The 22102-nt window shown below is 39.6% G+C and overlaps 1 protein-coding gene across 1 annotated transcript in view; it reads left to right on the forward strand.

Moving 5' to 3' along the window:
* LTBP1 (latent transforming growth factor beta binding protein 1) overlaps positions 1-22102 on the forward strand; it is a 448496-nt gene that overhangs the window by 77925 nt on the left and 348469 nt on the right. The window lies entirely within an intron of this gene.

A 22102-nucleotide genomic window follows, 5' to 3' on the forward strand; every position in this document is an offset into this window, starting at 1 on the left:
CCTTATTTCTACTTCCCCTTCGAATAGACCACCTACTGTTTCTACTGAGTGTGGTCTTTTTTTCTCCTCCGATTCCCTCCTCAATCCTCTTTTTTTTCTGTTTTTCTTCATTTTTCTGTAATTTCTCCTTGTCTCATGATACTTCAGTTCTATTGTGGTAGCTAGATTTAGGGGCTAGTTTGAAATGCTACTTTGCTATTGGAAAACACATTCTGCTGCCCTCAACGAGAAGCAAAGGTAGGTATAGCTAATACTTACTAAGTGCTTACTATATGCCAGGTACTCTTCCAAATGCTTGTTGTGTATTGTTCACTTACAATTCACAAGGACCCTATGTGGAAGGTAACATTAAACCCATTTTACAGATGAGAAGACTGAGGTACAGAGTGGTTAAGTAATTTGTTCAAGGTCCCACAGTTAGTAAATGAAAGTATTACAATTTAAACGGAGGCAGTCAGGTTTCAGCATCCATGCCCTGAAGGAAGGAGTTGGCAAAAATTTTCTGTTAAGGGGCAGATAATAAATATTTTTAGCTTTGTGGGACATACGGTTTCTGTTGCATCTACTCAGTTCTGCCATTGTAGCACAAAAGCAGCCATAGACAGTGTACGAGTTAATGAGTGTGACTGTGTTCTAATAAAACTTTATTTTATGGACATTGAAATTTGAATTTCATATAAATTTCACAGTTCATGAAGTATTATTCTTTTTTTGATTTTTTTCTCAACCATTAAAACACATAAAAATTATTCTTATGGGCCATATGAAAGCAGGCTGTGGGCTGGATTTGGCCCATGAACTGTAGTTTGCTAACTTTTTCTCTAAAGGATAGTAGTGCTTTTTTTGTGTGTGCCAGAACATGAATATAACTATGTGTTCTTGGAGCGATATAAAGCTTTGATTATATCATAGCTAGACATCTTCCTTCCAGCGTTGTTTTAGGTCTTAAAAACAAAAAATAATTCTGTGTTGAACTATGCTGTGGCGATCAAGAGTCATATTACTGTGAATTGCAATTAGTTTTTTCTAGCATTATGGCTTACATAAACTGTAAAGTAATTTACAAGCAACATTATTCATCTTGAATATCACCATCCACTATTAGAATTTGACCCTGTATGATGTATATATATGGATTGTTAGTAAGAACCATATGTCGGTTGTCAGATAAAGGAACAGTCCATTTTTTTTCCTTCCTTTTGGTACCCGCAGTGTAATTTAGACAAGAATGTTGTGAGTCAAAGAGGAGGTTAAGGTTTCAGCTCTGACTCAGCTTTGGTAAAATAAAGTCATTAGGCAGTTTGCTTTGGAGATTTCATCTGCAGAATGAAGATGCGTTTTTATGATAGCATTGTTATAGGCATGTGTATATGGGTGTGCCTACTGGTGTGCTTTTAAGTAAAGAGAAGAGATGAGAAGAGATGGCCTTGGGTGCCATCAATCCTGATGTTAATAAACTGTATAGATTGCCCCATTATCTGGTCACTGCAGAGAAGATTAAGATGTACAAGACCCAGTCCTGCTCTTACGGAGATTTTGAAATGACAAATGAGCTATACAAAGGAAGGGACACAATTAGCCCTTTGAGTAATTTAGGTTATGACATAATCACGGTGAGTCATGTTTAATCAAATGGCCAAGAAATCACATATGATAGGTCCATTTTGGCTACTTTTGAGAAATGTTAGAATCCTTAAGTTATCTTTAAGATTGCCTTTGTTAGGGTATTTCAGGTTTTGTGTTTAACCAGTAAAGGAGATTGATTAAGCCTCCTTAAAGTATTCAACTGTATACATAAAATATGTCTAAAATGCCAAAATGTTTAGTGTTACATTCCTTGTGTGGCACCTGAAGTGCTATCATCTCGATCACTTATTCAACAAGTTTTTATGGAGCATATTTTATGTACGAGGGCACTGTTCTTGGAGCTAAGGATATATAACATTAGGCAACTAAATAAAATGCCTGCTTTCTTGGAACTTACAGTTTAGAGAGGGAGAGGCAGTTGATAAATGACATAATTAAAATACACATTAGATACTCATAATTGCTGTGGAGAAAATAAAACTGCAGTGGTAGAGAGGGCATGCTGGGCTGGTGTGAGGTGGGGAAGAGTGAGAGGTGTGGCAGCTTTAAATAGGCTGCCAAGGAAGACCCTGCTGAGAGGCATTTCAGCAAAGACCTGTGGTAAGAGCATGAACCCTGCAGATATGTGGGGGTGAGGCAGAGGCTTTGAGGCAGGAGTGTGCTTGAGGTGTTCGAGGAACAGCTAGTTTGGTAAAACTGTAGTGTTAAAAGCACATATTTTAGGCAGGTGGGTATAAGATGAATTGGTTTTACCTTTGGCTGAATTGGTTTGAGGCAACTTGATTTAGAACCAAATACAAATGAAGTTCCTTAGGAAACCAAAAGAAAGAGCAGTTGTTTCCAGATTTTGAAGTGTTAGTACGGTGGAGTCTAGGGATGGCTCCTTAAAGAAGGTGTCTGTGAGAAGATGGTTGAATTCGGATACATACAACTGGAGGAGAAGGATGTATCCAGGGCAGGCAATGATGTGAGGCTAGGTAGCCTGGGATATTAGTTTTCTTTGGCTATGTAACAAATCACCCCAAAACTTAGCAGCCTAAAATAACATGCATTTATTGACTGACAGTCTGTGTCAGGAATCCAGGAGTTGCAGCCAAGCAGTCAGCAGGGGTGGCAGTCATCTGAAGGCTTGATTGGGGCTGGGGAATCCACTGCCAAGATGGCTCACTTTCATGGTTGTTGGCAGGAGGCCTTAGCCCTGGCACTGGCTGTTGGCAGAAAGCTTCACTTCCTCTCTATGCAGACCTCTCTGTAGAGCAGCCTGAGTGTCCTCACAGTGTGGCCATAAGCTTCTCCCAGAGTGAGTGATCCTAGATTAGGGAGAGCGAGAAGAAGGCCACAGTGCCTTTATGGTCTTGGTCTTAAGGATGCCACATCTTCACTTTCACCTTATTCTACTCATTGGAAGTGACTTGCTAAGTCTAGTCCTCACTCGGAGAGAGTAGAAGTATGCTGCACTGCTTAAATGGAGAAATATCAAGGAATTCGTGGACATATTTAAAAATGACCATATTTAGGATATGATTTAATTAGAACTTGATAAAGATGAAGATTAATGGTAATATAAGGTAATATAAAGCTCTGAAGGTTGCTTGAAAACCAAGCTACTGACTAAGATGTCAACAAAACAATTCCCAAAAGACACAAAATAGATAAAAAAGTAATAGAGGGAGGACTTGTAGCTCAAAAAGCCTTAAGAAACACAATAACCAATCACAGCATTTGGATTATGTTTCTGTCCTGATTCAAACAAACTGCTAATAAAAGAAAAAGATAACAATGACGATTTATAGGACAAGCATGAACATGCTAACATTGATTGGAAATTTGATGATATAAAGGAACTGTTGATTTTGGGAGCTGTGATGATGGCATTATAGTTATGTTCATAAGGAGGAGAATCGTGTTAAAGTATTTACAGATGAAATGATATGATGTGTGAGATTTTATTCAGAATAATCCAGTGGGTTGATATATAGAGGTAATAAGATTGGTTTGAGGTAGTAATTATTGAAGCTTGATGATGGGTACATAGGGGTTTCTTACACAATTCTTTTTATATTTGTGAAATTTTCTGTAATAAAGAGTAATAAAAAGATGAAGTTTCTTATGGTCCCGAGTGTGGTCCTGAGTCTTCAAAAACCTAATGCTATGATATCTCCAAGGATGGAAGAACTTCTGGGATATTCCTTGAAGTATGCCACCTCCTAATTGACAACAGTAACAATAAAACGTAAGCTCATTCCCTTTATTTGGAGTAAAGGGAAAAAAAAATCCCATTATAAAGCTATGCCAGTAGTTAAACACTTTGGGGAGAGAGTTCAAGCTTGTTGCAGTACTGATCGTTATTACTGCGACCTTGTCTGAACTTATTAAAGGATCCAAGGAATTGATCAGTACTCAAACGGATGATTTCCTTATACGATCTCTCAGACTGTAGGAGGGGACGTTGCTCCATATTGAACCCCCACCTCAACCCCACCAACTCTCTCCCAGCTTTCTCCTGTGCGTTCCTGTACTTACCATTGTCATGACACTTACAACACAGTCTTTCATCTCTTTGTCCACAGAGGTACACAGAAAGGCCCCAATCAATGTTTGCTTAACGTATGTATATATTAAGCATTTTGCCTGGAGAAAATAAGTGTTAATAATGTCTAAATCCTTGTCTGTGGATTGTTTCACGAATGCTTTTATTGCAGGAGGTACCCTTCTCTCTTGGAATAATAGTATTTGCCTTTGAAAAGCCCTGAACATTTTGCAGAGTATTTGCATTCCTCATGGTATGTGGTCTGCCCAACAAGTCCATGAGGTAGGTGAAGGTTTTGATCCTGACTTTATGATGTGGGAAAAAAAAAGGCAGTGAATGAAAGTTGAACAAAAGGAACTCACTCCATGGAGCTCAGCGCTCAATTCATGACACCTTGGGGATGGGATGAGAACTAAAAATTTGAACCAATCACTGATTTTATCGTGTTATACACATTTATTTAAACTTAAAAAGATGGATGTTAAATTGAAATTATATACAGAAAAGTACAAAAATCAAAAGTGTACAGTCTAGTGATGATCCCAAAGTGCCATCATGTTCACGTAAGTGCCATCGACATTAAATAGAACATTTCCAGCACCACAAAGCCTCTTGTTCTTAGATTCTGCCGTCTTCCTCCTCACCAGAGGGAGCTACTCTCTTAACTTCTAATGCAGAGGTCAGTTCCACCTGTGTTTGAACTGTATGCAAATAATACGGTGTGTTTTTTTCACTCAGTATTATGTCTGAGATTCATCTATGCAGTTGTGTGACTATAGCTTGCTCATTTATGTTATACCACCAGTGGTTACCGCATCATGTGAATATACCACGATTCATTATTTATTCTGCTCTTGATGGATGTTTGGATTTTTTTTTCAATTTTTGGCTCTTTTTAGCCCAGCTTGACTAAGGTATAATTGACAAATAAAATGGTATGTATTTACAGTATACATGATGTTTTAATATATATACACAGTGTAAAATGATTACCACAATCAAGCTAATTAACATATCTCTCATCTCACATAGTTACCATTTTTGGTTTGTGGTAAGAACATTGAAGGTCTACTCTCTTAGCAAATTACCAGTATACAGTACAGTAGTATTATTTATTATAGTCACCATGCTCTTTGTTAGATCTCCATAACTTACTCATCCTGCATAACTAATATTTTATACCCTTTGGCCATTTTTTGGCTCATAATACTGCTGTATAGGTATGTATATGTGAAAATTCTAGAAGAAGGCCGGGCACAGTGGCTCACACCTGTAATCCCAGCATTTTTGGAGGCCTAGGCAGGTGGATCATGAGGTCAAGAGATCAAGACCATCCTGGCCGACATGGTGACACCCCTTCGCTACTAAAAAAAATACAAAAATTAGCTGGACGTGGTGGCACGTGCATGTAGTCCCATCTACTTGAGAGGCTGAGGCAGGAGAATCGCTTGAACCTGGGAGGCGGAGGTTGCAGGGAACTGAGATTGCGCCACTGCACTCTAGTCTGGTGACACAGCAAGACTCCGTCTCAGAAAAAAAAAAAGAAAAGAAAAAAAGAGAAAGAAAATTCTAGAAAACCTTTTTGAAATCATCACCAAGCCCAACTGCATATAGCAGTGTAGTAGTTTGAGAAGGACTTCCTAATCCATGAAAACCACATAAAGTTTGATGATATCATTAGCTATTGGTCAGACCTGTTTTGTTGTTTGAGAGTAACAGACACATGGGGAAAATGGTGAGGTGAGGAAGCATGTTGAGGAGCTGGAAGCAAGCATTTCTTAATTTTTTCCTCCTGAGACTGACTGCGGAAGAGTAGACCATGGCATGGAGGTGGGAGAGACAAGGACAGAGTCGGGGAGGTTACTGCCTCACACTTCTGCTCACACCCCTGGGTCTGGTGGAAACTCAAAGTTTGTATCTAAAAATGGGAGGTGTCGGGATAGAGTTTGCTCCCTAATACAATTACAAGAAATCAGGATAATGTTTTGGTGCTATGTAATAATAATAGTTAATATGACGAATTATTCTGTGCCAGACACAATTCTGAGTACTTTTTGAGTGTTGTCTCATTTAATCTCCTCAAAACCATGTGAGAGGCCCAGCACGGTGGCTCACACCTATAATCCCAGCCCTTTGGGAGGCCGAGGTGGGCAGATCATGAGGTCAGGAGTTCAAGACCAGCCCGGCCAACATGGTGAAACCCCGTCTCTACTAAAAATACAAAAATTTGCCAGGCGTGGTGGTGGGTGCCTGTAATCCCAGCTATATCCCAGGAAATCAATTCAAAAAGGCACTGAGTGGAATTAGCAAAATTTTACCTAATCATTCTGATCACCATCCCAGGCCAGTAAGTAGTTCAGCTGTGGCATCCCATTCTTTATGATACTTGCAGTGAATGATGGGACCCACTTCTTGCATATCTCTGGATGTCGTAAGGGTTTTTCATTGATCAGACCATATTTACTTCTCTGCGTCTTATGTTCTTGACCTTGCAGTGTTGAATCTTCTTGCTCCTTGCACTTAGAATGCCTGTGACAGACATAAGGCATGTCAACAAAGAAAAGGGCGACAGCAAAGACCAGGCAGCCAGCCTCTTGGGAAAATTACTGAAACTGGTACTATAAATCCAGTTTATGAGCTTGAAATTTCCTAGTACTCATAAGTATTCAATTAAATATTGATATGAACCTTGACACAAGTTTGGCTCAAGTGCTGGTAGAAAGCCAACAGGGACATTCAGACAAACTTTATTTTTCACTTAGAGGTCATACAGTTCTAGAGTAGTGTGAGTAGTGGAGTTAGCTCTCACCAAAACACAGAAGAAATATTCAATCAATATTAGTATCTTTGAATAGAATTTATCCTGGGCACTTGCGCCTTTGAAAGTTATTATTTGTCCAGGCTTGATGGCTCACGCCTGTCATCACAGCACTTTGGGAGGCTGAGGCGGGTGGATCAACTGAGGTCAGGAGTGCAAGACCAGCCTGGCCAACATGTTGAAACCCTGTCTCTACTAAAAATACAAAAATAAGTTGGGCGTGGGGGCGTGTGTCTGTAATCCCAGCTACTCGGGTGGCAGAGGCCAGAGAATCGCTTGAACCCCGGGAGGCGGAGGTTGCAGTGGGCTGAGATTGTGCCACTGCACTCCAGCATGGGCAACAGAGCGAGATGCCATCTCAAAAGAAAAAAAAAGAAAGTTATTATTTGAGCATAATGAAAAAGAGAATAAAAATTAGGTACAACTTTTCCCTCCAACTTTCCAGAATTTTCAACCAGTACAAACCATCAAGTTTTATAACTGCAAGTGTCTGAATGCCTGGCCCACAGTCACTCAGCAGGGCCGCAGCAGAGTCGTGACTTGAACCCAGGCTTCCTGACCTTTTGTTCCATGTTCTGTTTGCATCGTTTACATGTCATTGTCTGACTCTGCTTAACAAAATAATGGAAAAATACTTTGCGCAGTATTTTTGAAGCCCCAAATTCAAATAAAAGGCATAAAGGAGTGAAAAATTATAGTTGTTTTATGAATTGTCAAGTAAACCACTGTTGTTTGACCAGAAATTGTTTATTTTCAAAACAATAAAGATTCGCCTAAAACGTATTCTGTTTCATGAAGGAAATGTGACAATCTATTCATTATAGTCAGTTACCAATATAGAGAGCTGTTCCCAAATCTTTAGAATTAGCTGGACTGTCTACTGTAGACACAGAATTTATTTTTTAAAAAACTCTCCTTCAGGGGCTTTTTTGACATGACTTTGATTGCTTTCAGAGCACTGCCTTTTGTTTCTTTGCCTGATGTTGGTGTTTTGCCAAGTGCTGGTATTTGGAGATTTGATGGACAGCATTCGAAGTGAGGCATCATTCTTCCTTAATTTGTTCAAAGCCTCTTTATGCAGCAGCTAATCCTTCCTAATTATATCTCTAGGAAGGATGTTCTTAACTCAGACAGGAAGATGACATAGACATTTTGAGATTAGGATGCACTTTACTCTGAAAAAAGAAATTTGAAAGGAAACACTCTCCAATTCCCATTCCTCACTCCCTGGGCACAAACAACCATTTTCCCCGTCCCATTTGTGAAGCTCTTTTCTCTCTCTCCGCTCCTCTTTCATTCCTGTGGCTCCTATTTATCTCCTGGCTAAATGAAGCTATTTTGAAGGAGTTAAAAAAATTTCAGGAAAAAACCATTTCCATGTAATGAGGCAGGCATTTCACACCTTAATTGCTTTAACGTCTTCAAAGGTGACCTGTGAGTCTAAACTTTTGGAAAACTTAGTGTCCATATTTGAAATACTTTACATAGAGTTGAAACACTTCACAGTCTCCTCGATTAATTTCTTTTTGCCATGCTGCTTTGTATTAATTTAGTGATTTTTATGTGAAAGTAAATATGTAAGTCAGTGACATTATGTTTATTAGATTATTTTCCTCTAATATTTTAAGCAGACTAAATGTGGCTTCTGTCAAATAAGTCTTTAATAAATAAATTGCTGTCTGTGAAGTCTTGGTGGCTTTGAATGGTCTTATGAAGTGTGATCTTATCACCTTATGAAATAATTTTGTGTTTCTTAGTTTTTTTAGTGAAGTTGAACATTTTCCACATTTTTATAAGTCCTTCATATTTTTTATGTGGATAATTAACATCTTCACACTTTTCTGTTACATGTGCTTATAATTTTCTTTAATTTCTAACAGCTCTTTTCATATTAAAGATTGTTTTTATCAAATATTTAAGAATTCTCCAAGGGAAGATACTTTTATGCAAAGAATATTATTAGTACTCTGAATTTTTTTTAATCAAATTTGGAAGAAACTTCTTAAATTGAATTGTAAAATATCCCCCCTTGTCCATGAGGACAAGAATACAATCTGTTACTCATTGATTCTGTAATTTATTTCAGAATTCTTTGGTCTTTTGAGAGGTTTATTGACTTACACCGACATAAATCTTAATATACTACTGAACCCCATCTATAACCTTCTAAGTTCTTTGTGCATTTCTAACTGGTTGCCTTATCTCTGGTTCACCATAGTGAAGGTAGAATCTCAGTCCTCCTGGCCCCCAGAACACAGATTTTCAGTGGTTGATTCATTCATTCCATCAGCAGATATTTACTGAGTGCCATCCACATACCAAGTATTGTTCTAGGTATTCTAATTGGAGGGATCAGGCTCATGTGTCTGAAAAATAGTGAATAACATAGCATAATACCTAATAAGCTGCTAAACTATGTGGTGCCTCGTATAAATTCTAATGGTGAATAAGGAAGGGGGAGATTGGCAGGGGCTGGAAGATTGGACAAAAGGAACATTGACCAGAGTTGGAAGGACTTGGAAAAGTGAAGGAGAGTCTGGTCTTTAAATAAATAACAGGTGGACGATAGGGTGGGAATGATTCTCCTGTTGGGGAATTGATCTCTTTGCGGGGATTGAAGAATAGCAGGAAATGAGATTGGGTGGGCAGGTCCGATTATGGAAAGCCTTGACAGTCAGACAGAGGAGCTCTGTGTGGGGCTCCGAGGAATACAAAGATGGCTCTGATAGTCACTGAAGAAGTGTCAGGCTCATCCTGGAAAGCCAGGTCAGGTGGGGTGCTAAGAGAGTATGAGGGAAGGCCTGGGAGGCTGGCTGGGCAGATGAGAGAAAGGGAGGCCTAGAGGAGCTGGCTCTGTAGAGTGCCTGTCTTTAACAGAGACTTGAGAGGAGAGGGAATCTAATTCCCTTTAAAACAGAAAGGATTCAGACTGCCAGTCAAGAAAACGATTCCTCTGGATTCAGGTTAAGGAATTATGTGTTGTCTCATGTCATCTATCTCTCTACCTATGTTAAATGGAATGATGTGTAATCTTTAGGAACAGGAAAGTAGGGGATGCCGTTGAAGGCTTCCTGTTCCTTATTCCACTCTATCCCTAGACCTCAAATTCATCAACCCATAATCAAAACCAGATTTGATTTCCTTTTGTGTTGATCAGACTAACACATCATGCTCTGTAGAATAATCAAGGTCTTTTTTCCTGTTTCAAATGTTCAAGAGTTTTCTACCTTTCTTTATCTTTGTTGGCTTTACAGCTTTGCCATAACTACTTTTTGTTATCTCTACCCCTATCGATATCAACCTCTGTGTATCTTCTCTGTGTTTTTCTTGCTACACTAGGAGTGATCTACTCACCTTTATTCCTCCTCCTTTAGGTGACAGACTACGTCTTTGATTATCCTGTATTGGTGAACTGGAAAGGAACCTTGGGTAATCACACACAGGTGTATAATAACCAGCAGGTTGTTAGGCTCTAAATGTCTTCCTAACTGGACTGCATTCTCATTAGTTATTATTTAAAATAATATAAGGAACAGTCTGACACAAAAATTGCATATTTATTTGATACTATTAATAAATAAAGCAGTTTTTGTTTCAGACTTATATTCGTTTAATTTAGCTATTTAGGTCTAAAGTTGCTAGGAAAGTTTTTGTGATTTGCTTTGTGAAGTAGTGTAGTAACATGCTACTTGATAAAAATAATAGTATTGTCTTTCACAGAATCAGAAATGCTTTTCATACCTAGTGAGGAAATGCTATGCTTCTTTTAAAAAACTTACATATGCTTATCAGCTTTTTATGTTCAGATTAATTTAGGATGTTCATAAAAAACTAGGATTTGATCAAGCTCAGCTTTATGTTCAAATTAATTTAGGATGTTCATAAAAAACAAGGATTTGATTGAACTCCATTAGGAAGTCTTTGACAAGAAACCAAAAGAAATGATTGGGACTTTAAATTTCACATGCATTTATTGAATATTTACTGTGTGCCAGGCACTGTGCTAGCAGCCAAACTAAATATTCTTTAGTTTCAATGAATAATTGATAACCGGAATGTTTTTTCCTTCTTTTTCTATCATTTCTAGTATAAGTGGGGTTTGGTTTTTTTTTTTTTTGCATTTTTAGTAGAGAGCTACATTTTTATAGGACAAAACATGTAATACTGTCCCCTCTGTTGATATTAAGTCAAATATTTAATCTGTTCAGTCAAAGCCCAGTTCTGGTGTTAATGGGCCTGGATTCAATTAATTAAAGGATTAACTTACTATATCATTACCTGTGTGCACCAGGCACCCTTCTGAATTGCAGACAGCATGTAGGAAGATCTAACTAAGCTTTAACCTTACAACTACAAACCGCTTCTAGGTGTTCTCAGGTGTGAACAATCAGATGCGAGTGGGTAAGAGATCAGAAACACTGACAATAATAGTGCATGATATAATAGCTCCTATAGAATTTTAGAAGAAAGGGTTGAGCTGACTATAGTGGGGAAAAATGGGACTTTTTTTTTTTAATGTGTGTGATATTCCACAGAAACAGCAATCTGAAAGCTAACTGGCTGCAGCTGGATGGACTTTCTTTTGTATGGAGACGCTGCCTCTAGTGTTTAGGAAAAAATGCACACTAGAAAATAGTGCAACATTATGGTGCCATCTGTCTTGAAAATGAATTATTTTTTATTGTCTGCTTTATAGTAGTTCCCAGACAACGAAAAAACTTCAACCAGCTTTGGTGCTATTTTGCATATGGACAATTTCAGCAGGCAGAAGCCTTTAAAGTTGTATTTCAAAGGGCCTCAGGAGTTATCGATGTGATGCGATGAGACTGTTTGCCATTAAGCCTCTCAAGAGCCTACGGCCCAACCGCCCCCCCGGCTCCCTGGGGGGCGGGAGAGCAGACGGAGTCGGCCTTGCACCATTCACCCTCCTAATTGGGTTTGTGACTGGCTGTTAGGGCATCTTTCTCTCAGATGGCATTTTCTTCTTGAATTCAAAGTTTCACTTTCTCCTTAGCAGCGTTCTGTACTGTTTTTGAGGGAATGATGGCGTGGATACAAAAATCTACAGAATTAGAAGAATGAGACAAGACTTGAAGGATTGTTCTAAAAATAAAAAAGGCTAAAATGCATTTATTTCTCAGAGTTCTTTAGAATAAATTCAAATGAAAAAGAATACTGAAAACATTTTGAGAACCCATGAAAACACTTGTCGGTGTTAATATAATTAAGGTATTTAAGTTTAAATATTTAAAGCTGATCTTTGAGGCGTTTTAGCTGGCCTTCTACTTAAAATTTTGTAGTATGAATGTATATCAACTATTTATAAACTAGCTGAAGGCAGCTAAGCTATTAATTGTTTGGATTTTAAAATCTATAAAGATCAGAAAATGGGTTTTGTAGTCCATATCATCTAGAATGATGACAGGCCTGGAAGCATAGGGCAGAGCTGGCACATTTTCAAAGGAATTCTTCCCTGGTCTGGATACTATAATGAACACAACTGCATTTTGGTGGATTTATTATATACAGTACACAACATGTCTAACCGTTTGGAAGCTGGGTTTGCTCTCTGGTTAGAGGTGCACTGGTTATAGCTGATTATGTATAGGGTTTGAAACAGCATCTGGTTAAAAATTTGGGGGGCTGACATTTCCTCTCAAAGACGGGTGAAAATGAATAAATACGCAATATGGAAATATCTGTGCCGATCAATTAGTTAAAGTGTTTAAGTAAAAAAAAAGTGGACGCAATTTGAACATTTACGATTATGCCAGTGGGCAGCAGGTGGCAAGCTTTGCTTTTCAATGTTCTTCGGTTTTATTTTTATACCACAGAATGCCAAAATTTGAAGAGGGTGGTTTGAGTCCACTGGAATATGTCATTTCTTGGCAGTGCAACCTCGAACCACCTCCTTTGCTCATTGTGCATAATTGCCTTTCTTTGGATGCCGTAGCCGACCCTTGGTTCCCCTTGTTGCCGATGGTTAGAAATTAATTCATATGAGCAATGCTCTATTCTCTTGTGATTTTAGCAACATGTTGTTAACGGAGAAAATAAGTTAGAAACAAATGAATTTCTTAAGGCAGTCCTTGTATGATTTATAAGATATTTTGTTGTGTAGTTTTACCTAGTTCTAAATGACACATATATTGCTTTTAATTAAAAAAATTACTTCTAACTGGCTATATACCTTGATATGGAGATGAGAAGTAAGCAAACTGCGTAGAGTTCCATGAAAGTCTTTTGAAAAATTACAGAGGAGAAACACATTTTGAGACCAGAATGGAAGACCATTATTTTTCCATAGGCTAAACTGTGTATTTAGTCAGGATTTGAATTTTAAATTCGGAAAACAGACCAAGCTTGAAATGGGAGTGATGGTGAGGTGGACACCAAATTATTTTATAGTCTACTGTATTTGTTCATAGTTTCTAGATAAAAAAATTCTCTTTGGGTTTTATGCATTGTGAGAAATTTGGAAGAAGGGAGAAGAATGAAAAAGGATATCAATCACTGCAAACATTTAATAGTCTACAAATATTTAACACCTGCTGTGTACTCAATTTTTTCTAGGCCTTTTGTTAGAATTGAATTCACATGGGGTATAATTCTATGTTCATGACTTGACATTCTCAACCTCATTTCAGTTCAGCATTTTTTCTTTTTAGAAAAGAGATCATTCATAATGATTATAATTTACAACACATATATTTTAAAGGATAGTAATAAAAAAAACCCCAAACTCTTTTACCCACCACCTAGCTGAAGAAGTAAAAACACTGTCATTATCTTAGAGGCTGTTATGTGGTCCTTCTTAATTCCTTTATCTTTTTTTCCCAGAAACAATTTATAACAGTTATTTCCTGCTTTTCTTTATAGCGTTACCACATTTTTAGGTATATCTGGATACTGTGCTGTTTAGTTTTTGACTTTTAAACAAATATATTGTTTGTATTCTTCTGAGACTTGCTTTTTTTGCTCAAGGTGTTTTTGACATTCGTCTGTAACAGTGACTCTCAAACTGGAGCATGAATCAGAATCACTGGTAGAGGGTTTGCTAAATAAAATACAGCTTGTTGGGCCCCACCTCAGAGTTTCTGATTTGGTGGGTCTGGGGTGGGGTGGAGAATTTGGGTGGCTGACAAACTCGCAGGTGATGCCAGTGCTGAATGCTGCTGGATGGTCCGCACTTTGAGAACCACTGATTATAGCTGTGGATTCTTTTACTTTTTATAGTATCCCACTATATCAGTATACCACAATTTATCATTTCTACTGATAATGAACACTGGGTTGTTTTTAGTGTTTTGCTGTTACAACAGTGTCGTGATGAACATTTTATTTTTTTCTTTTTTTGAGATGGAGTCTCGCTCTGTCACCTAGGCTGAAGTGCAGTGGGGCAATCTCGGCTCACTGCAACCTCCACCTCCTGGGTTCAAGCTAGTCTCCTGCCTTAGCCTCCCAAGTAGCTGGGATTACAGGTGCACGCCACCACGTCTGGCTAAGTTTTGTATTTTTAGTAGAGACGGGGTTTTACCATGTTGGCCAGGCTGGTCTTGAACTCCTGACCTCAGGTGATCCACCCACCTTGTCCTCCCAAAGTGCTGGGATTACAGGTGTGAGACACTGCGCCCAGCCTTGTGATGAACATTTTTGTACAAGTCTTCTGTTGCATACTTTAAAACATTTTTTTAGAAAGTAATAGAAAAATATCAAAATGCTTCCCTCGGGTGTTGTTTCATGAAACTTGTTTTTGGAACACACTCTGCTATGTAAAATGCCTTTCTTACAGTGACCTCTTGTCCAAAAAACCTTAAAAGCCTCTTGTCCAGAGTAGTTACATTGATCATGCTTTCTTTATAAAATGGGATCCATTTCTATCTCATTGCTATATTTTTCTAGATTTTCTTCTAAAAGCTTTTTCTTTCACATTTCCTGTAATGTACCTGGAAATGATTTTTGAGTATGTGTCATTTTTTTTCCATATGGCTAACTTATTGTCTTAGCACTATTTATTGACTAATTCTTCCCCTCTCTCCCCCATTAAAAAAAAAAACTACAAAAAACTACCATATCATATTTGCCTCATTTAGGTTTCTAAATATGTAAGTCTGTTTCTCCATCCTCTATCATACTGTGTTGGTCTTTTGAGTATCCTTAAGTCAGTGCCATGCAACTAAAAGTGCTATAATTGTGTAGTAAGTCTTGGAAGGTATTATAATTGTCTGTGTCTCTTGTGCTGGGTTCTGACTGATTTCTTCTAGTTTACTAATCCGCTATTTAGTTCTGTTATACCCACCGTCATCTTTTCAAGTGTTATTTATTTTTTAATCTCTGAAAGTTCGATTTGACTCTTTTTTCAAATTTCCTTAGTGTATGTTGTCTTATTATTTAGACATATTTTGACATCCTTATACATATTAAATACACATTGTATATCTTATAGTTGCAGTCTTAATAATCTGCAGTTGTTACTGGACCGATTTGGCACTTTTATTTTTCCTCTGATTCTGGCTTGTTTCCTTGTTCATTTTGTGATTTCTGATTGTGAGTATTCATTGGAATTTTATTTCTAGAATTCCTGAAGATATAGTTTTCATTTTTTTGAGAAAAGGCCTAACTCTGTCACCCAGGCTAGAGTACATGGCATGATCATGGCTCACTGCAGCCTTGACCTGCTGGCTTAAGCAGTTCTCCCACCTCAGCCACCAAGTAACTGGAACTACAGGTGTGTGCCACCATACCCCGCTAATTTTTAAAATTTTTTGTAGAGGTGAGTGTCATTATGTTGCCTAGGCTGGTCTTGAACTCCTGAACTCAAACAGTACCCCTGCCTTGGCCTCCCAAGGTGCTGGGCTTACAAGGCATCAAGGCACGAGTCACTGCGCCTGGCCAAGATCCGGTTTTTTTTTTGAAATGGAGTCTCGCTCTGTCGCCCAGGCTGGAGTGCAGTGGCGATCTCAGCTCACTGCAAGCTCCACCTCCTGGGTTCACGCCATTCTCCTGCCTCAGCCTCCCGAGTAGCTGGGACTACAGGCACCCGCCACCACGCCTGGCTAATTTTTTTGTATTTTTTAGTAGAGATGGGGTTTCACCATGTTAGCCAGGATGGTCTCGATCTCCTGACCTCGTGATCCGCCTGCCTCGGCCTCCCAAAGTGCTGGGATTACAGGCGTGAGCCACCGTACCTGGCAAGATCCTGTTTTAAGGAGGGTTCCTACAGAGGAGAGTACTTGTGTCTGCTTTTAACAAGTCCCCTAGTGGGGTACTGCCCATTCAGGCCGCTTTTAATTAAATGTTGGGGTTATTGTTTTGATCACTCAGATATTTTTGAATTCGAATGCCAAACCGGCATGAAGGCGAACCTGTGGTTAGGAATTCTCACCTGAGATTCATGCTGTTGCTTGTCTCCGTGTTTACCCGAAGCCCAAACTAAGATGGACACGACCCCTCATGTTCTCTCGCGGTGCAGTGTTTGGTTTTTTTGTTTCCCCTGCAGAAAGTTTTAACATGAGGGTTTCTGATCTAATCTTTTACCTTATGCAGCACCAGGCTTTGTCTCCGTGCCCCATGAAGCATGTTAAAACCTGTAATCTAGGCATCCAGAAATGGCAGATGCCCCTGCAGGGAAAATTCCTGTTCTGGAGCTAACTCATTTCCCTGGATTCATGCTCTCTGCTTGTTCCTGGCCTCTGAAGATTTCTCTTCCTTTCTTTTTTTTTTTTTTTTTTTTTTTTGAGACGGAGTCTCGCTCTGTCACCCAGGCTGGAGTGCTGTGGCCGGATCTCAGCTCACTGCAAGCTCCACCTCCCGGGTTCACGCCATTCTCCTGCCTCAGCCTCCCGAGTAGCCGGGACTACAGGCGCCTGCCACCTCGCCCGGCTAGTTTTTTGTATTTTTTAGTAGAGACGGGGTTTCACCGTGTTAGCCAGGATGGTCTTGATCTCCTGACCTTGTGATCCACCCGTCTCGGCCTCCCAAAGTGCTGGGATTACAGGCTTGAGCCACCGCGCCCGGCTTCTCTTCCTTTCTTGCCAGCTCAGCCATATTTTATATTTTGTCCAGCAATCTTAGTTGTTTTATCCTGGCAAATTTTCTCTGGACATCTAATCCTCTGTTTTGCCAGAAGTGGGGATCCTAGTTAATTTATTTTAAAGAGTTTGAGTTCCGAGAAGTAGAAATTATTTGGAGGCTAGAACATAAAGTTTCCTGTGCTGCAAGGAACGCATAGCACTGTTGAATGACTGTACGCTTGAGTCTTTGGAAAGATTCAGGTGTTCTTTTCCTTGTGATTTGTGACATGAGAAGTCTTAGGAAAACGGCCTTTTTTTTTTTTTTTTTTTTTTTTTTTTTGCGAGAGCCTCGTCTAACCAGTGGCTGGTGAGCCTAGGAGATGTGTAGGATCCTGTGGGGCTGCTTCTCCCATCCCTGCCTCTGGGAACCTGCCAGGGACACCTGTGCTCAGGGCCCTGCCTCCAATTCCCGCCCTTTGTCTTTTTGTCCCCAGCCTAGTTGTGAAATCTCATCTCCTGATTCTTCATTTTGCTCAGTAGTTTCATTTGGGCAGTCTCTAGCTCTCACAAACATGTACTTGAAGAGTACTGATTAGTGTGTTCAGAGGTTAAATTGGCCTTTGTGTGTTATAATCCCACTCTCCCCTTTGAGGGTCTGATGAGAGAAAATTGAAGTTCTGTTCATTATCATTCTGGGAAGAGTTAAGGGATAGTAATTTAGGGGTAGGAAAGGGGCAAATGCAGAGTTGTTGCTTTTACTCCAGTAGCATCTGACAGGAGGAAAAAAACCCTAAACCCATAATTGTTTTTACATAAGAGAGTTGTTGGAGAGAGAATCCCCACCTGTATATATTTTTTAAACTGTAAATACTCCTGAATGAATTTTGGTAGCTTTGGTAGCTATAATGGGAAACAGTATTGTATCCATTTTGAGAATGCTTCTTACCTCTTGTACTACATTTATCATCTTTAATTCTGCTTTAGACTCATCCCTTGCAGTGGCCACCTGTAACTTGGCAGCCTGCAGGGCTTTGCCAAATATATCGAGACACCAAGTAAAATATCTTTTGTAACCAAAATTAAAATCAACTGTATTTTTGGCTGACCAGTTCTAATCCCAGACTTGTCTAAATCATTGAGAAATTGTATGTTGTGTTTGTGGGGGGCCATAATAATATAATCATAGGCAATTAAATTGAGGGAGTGAATGAAATTAAACATTGTTTTTACCCTGTATTTCTTTTTCAGGAATCTGAGTTGGAATTTGATAACCATCAGTTTATTATAACAGAGTCAGTATTGGAGTGATAATGGGTTTGGAAAGGCAGGTTCTGGGCAAGGGAAAGCTGATAATGGTTGCTTACAGTTGAGGTTTTAGATGATGGAGCTTGGTTTTCAGTGTGATTTAGATTGGGACTGCACCAAGATGAGGAAGAACAGTAGGTGTAAAATCTCGGGAGTGCAGGGGAGGAATCAAGGAGTGGCCAGAAAAGAGAGATCGAATGGGACAGGTTTTGGAATCTGGGAGTGGTTGGGGAAGGCTAGATAGAGTAGGGCACAGAGGCCCATAGAGATTTCATTCCTTGGCATGGAAGAAAAATGAGCAAGGGTTACTTTCAGGGTAAGCAGTGGGTTTGAGATCCTGGATCCTGATTATAGGAGACAGTAATCAGTAGTCAGTAGTAGCCTGAAAGCAGGAGGGAGCTGCTTAGATTAATTCACAGGGCATCCAACGATGAGTGTGGACCCAGATGCTTGGAGCAGTGGGTATCAGAAACTCAAGCTCCTGAGAGCGCTGTCTGCCAACACATATGATGATTAGAGACCCTTCTTTGTGGTTAAGGAGCTCACAGGTCAGTGAAAGACATAACTACATTCTGTGCACATGTGTACATGCATAGAATAATATTTCTTTGTAATAAAGGTAATGAAGGGATCTTTGCAGCAGGTTATCTGGGAGTTCCAAGAAGAGGGATGTACCTTTTCCTACTCCATGGAACCTAAACTCATTTCAACGCCCTTGGTAAACATGTCCATCTACTGCCTGCTCAACCACATACATCACTGCTCTCCAATCCACGCCTCACTGTCTCTTCCCTCTTCCTGCTCCTTTTCTGCTCCACACTTTTTGTTCCTGCCTGTCAAATCTTCCTTGAATGGTCATGTCAGGTATTTTGCATGCATGGTTCATAACAGAGGAGACATTGAAATGATTGCACTATTTACTGGACAGCACAGGCATAGAGCAGCTGGAACAGAGCTGGCTGCAGTGCTGGCTCACCTTTTCTGGAGGTTATTGCCTTAGTGCTTGTGCTGTGTGGCGGGGAGGTCTGAGGGAGGTTTGGTGGGATGGTAGTGACACCTGGGGGACTCAGGATAGCAGCCCTTTACCATTTGCTGTGGAAGAAGTTTGACAATTTTACAGTGGTCACACCGTGCTGGTAGCTACCAGCTGACTGTCAGACTGCCTCACAACTACCCCGCCGTTAATACCTTCCTTTTATAGATCCGGAAAATTAGTTTTAGAAAAGTCAGATAACCTGCCAAAATGACAGCTAGTAAGTGAGAATTAGACTTTGAACCCAAGCCTGTCTGACCTCAAAGAATGATTAAGAGGTCTTTACCACCCTAACACATGTCACATCGAGTGGAGTCTTGTGTTGCTCACTGTCTTGTCTGGGTCAGGCCTCGTTTTTGTTTTTTGGTTTTTTTTTTTTTTTTTTTTTTTCCTAGTTAGATGGCTATCTAAAGATGCAGACTGTGTCTTTTCTTTTTCTTTTCTTTTTTCTTTCTTTCTTTCTTTTTTTTTTTTTGAGACAGAGTCTCGCTCTGTCGCCCAGGCTGGAGTGCAGTGGCATGATCTTGGCTCACTGCATCCTCCACTTCCTGGGTTCAAGCGATTCTCCTGCCTCAGCCTCCCAAGTAGCTGAGACTACAGGTGCGCGCCACCATGCCTGACTCATTTTTGTATTTTAGTAGAGATGGGATTTCAACATATTGGCCAGGCTGGTCTCAAACTCCCGACTTTGTGATCCACCCGCCTCGGCCTCCCAAAGTGCTGGGATTATAGGCATGAGTCACCACGCCTGGCCCAGTCTTTTCTGTATTCCCAGTGCCTAATCTGGAATGGAGCACATGATAAATAACATTCATTCCTTTATTTATTCTGCAAACTCTTAGTGAACACCTGCTGTGTGCCAACCTTTGTATTAGGGCATACACAGATAAATAAAGCAGGATAGTCACCCTTGAAGAACCCATAGTTTGCTGGAAGTCTCAGTCTCTCCCTCTGTCTCTCTCTTGCTCACACATATATATAATTATAATGATAAAGATATGTACCAGATGCATCTAGTTGCATTTATTTGAAGAGTTGAGGTAGCTGAGAGTGATATGGTATGTGTATCCTTTACAGGCTACTACCAAACTGTTTGCTATAGTGACTATACCATTTTGTTTTCTTACCAGCAGTGCATGAAAGTTTTAGTTGCTCCATATCTTCATCAGCACTTGGTATTGTCAGTTTTTCCTTTGTGCCGTTCTAATAGGTGTATAGTCGTAGCTCATTGTGGTTTTAATGTGAATTTTTCTAGTGATCAATCTTTTCACATGCTTTTGAGTATCTTTGCATATGTGTACTTGCCATCCATACATCTTCTTTGGTCGAGTAGACCTTTAGCCCATGTTTTTAATTGGGCTATTTATTTTCTTTTTTGTTGACATGACTGACTTTTAACAGAACTTTCTTTTCAGGAATTTGTTAATTAGGTTTCAAGTACATTTGATATAAACAGTTTATAAAATGCTTCAATCAACATGCTGTAGGAGTGGTTGCCAGGGAAAACCAAAATGGACTTTGATCCCGACTGGGGCAAGAGTGATGAGGATGAGGTTTTTTGTGTGCTTTTCCTCAGTGTGGTTTTGAAGCAGGAGGACAGAGCAAAAGGAGAGAAATAGGAGCCAAAAAGCTCAGGAGGGACTTTGATCTTCAGTCTAAAAGGGAAAACAGGGATTCTTTTGGTTGCCAGTGGAAGCTGGAAGGATTAGACATGCCAAAGGATGGTTTACTCTGATGAGAAAAGCAATTGGACAACAACAACAAAAAACACTGCAAGGCTCTTAAAAATGTCCATCCTTTTTTAGCCCAAAATCGGATGAGGCCAGATCAGTGGGAGGTTTCTACCACTGAAGATGAGGTCAAGTTATTTTGTCATCCTAGACTGATCTAAGCAGATACTGAATACTTTTAGGAAAGGTGAGAATGCCTTGATCTATGCCTAGACATTTACAATGGGCTGTAATTCTTGACATTTATGTTGTTACGCTAATAAATTGGTATTTAAAAAAAAAATTTGGCTGATTATGTAAAAACTGTTCTGGGAAGGAGTCTATGTAAAGCTAAAACGCTCCCTGCCTCCTGTCTCCTGACTTGCAGGCCCTGTGCCATTGGGAAAAAACAGCCAGGCCTATGGTTCAAGGCCTTCTGGGCATCTGACTATCTGCACCCCAGCACTGTCTCCACAGTTTTGTGTACATGAGTATTTTTATGGGGAATGATTACGGAGCTCTTCTCAGCCTCAGAGAGGCCTGTGATCCCCAAACGGCTGTGAACCCACTGTTCTAGAGGGGGAGCTTGGCAAATTCACTACAGTGATGGTACAGCAAATGTTCCATGTCTCAGCTTGAAAACATTATGGCAGGAAGTCCTGCGTCAGATGAAATTAGGTATACATTAAAGTAGTGGGATTGAGCCCAGAGCCTTTTCAACTCTTGTATATAACAGCTTTGATTCTCTTTCTGACATAATGAGTCTATAATAATTGGCCAAGAATTTTTTTTTTTACTTATTAAAAAACCACCTCAGGTAATATGTTCCTGATTATGTAACTATAATTATAAAAAAACTATATTATTGTGTTTAATAAAAATCAGAATTTATAGGCTGGGTCTAATCTATGCACCTCGCCATGCTATATATTGGAGAAGACAATAGAGTATAAGCTATGATCTTTTTGAGAAGACAGGAGCCACATTCACAGATCATGAAGTCCAGAGGAGAGTGGTGGAGGGAGAGAGTGTTTCAGGCTAGGATGGCCGGTTTTAGCTGTGGATGAAAAGGTAGTATTTGATGGACCAAGAGGAGAGGAAATCTGT

The sequence above is a fragment of the Theropithecus gelada genome, chromosome 13 (assembly GCF_003255815.1).
Source record: "Theropithecus gelada isolate Dixy chromosome 13, Tgel_1.0, whole genome shotgun sequence".
In the NCBI taxonomy this organism is placed as follows: domain Eukaryota; kingdom Metazoa; phylum Chordata; class Mammalia; order Primates; family Cercopithecidae; genus Theropithecus; species Theropithecus gelada.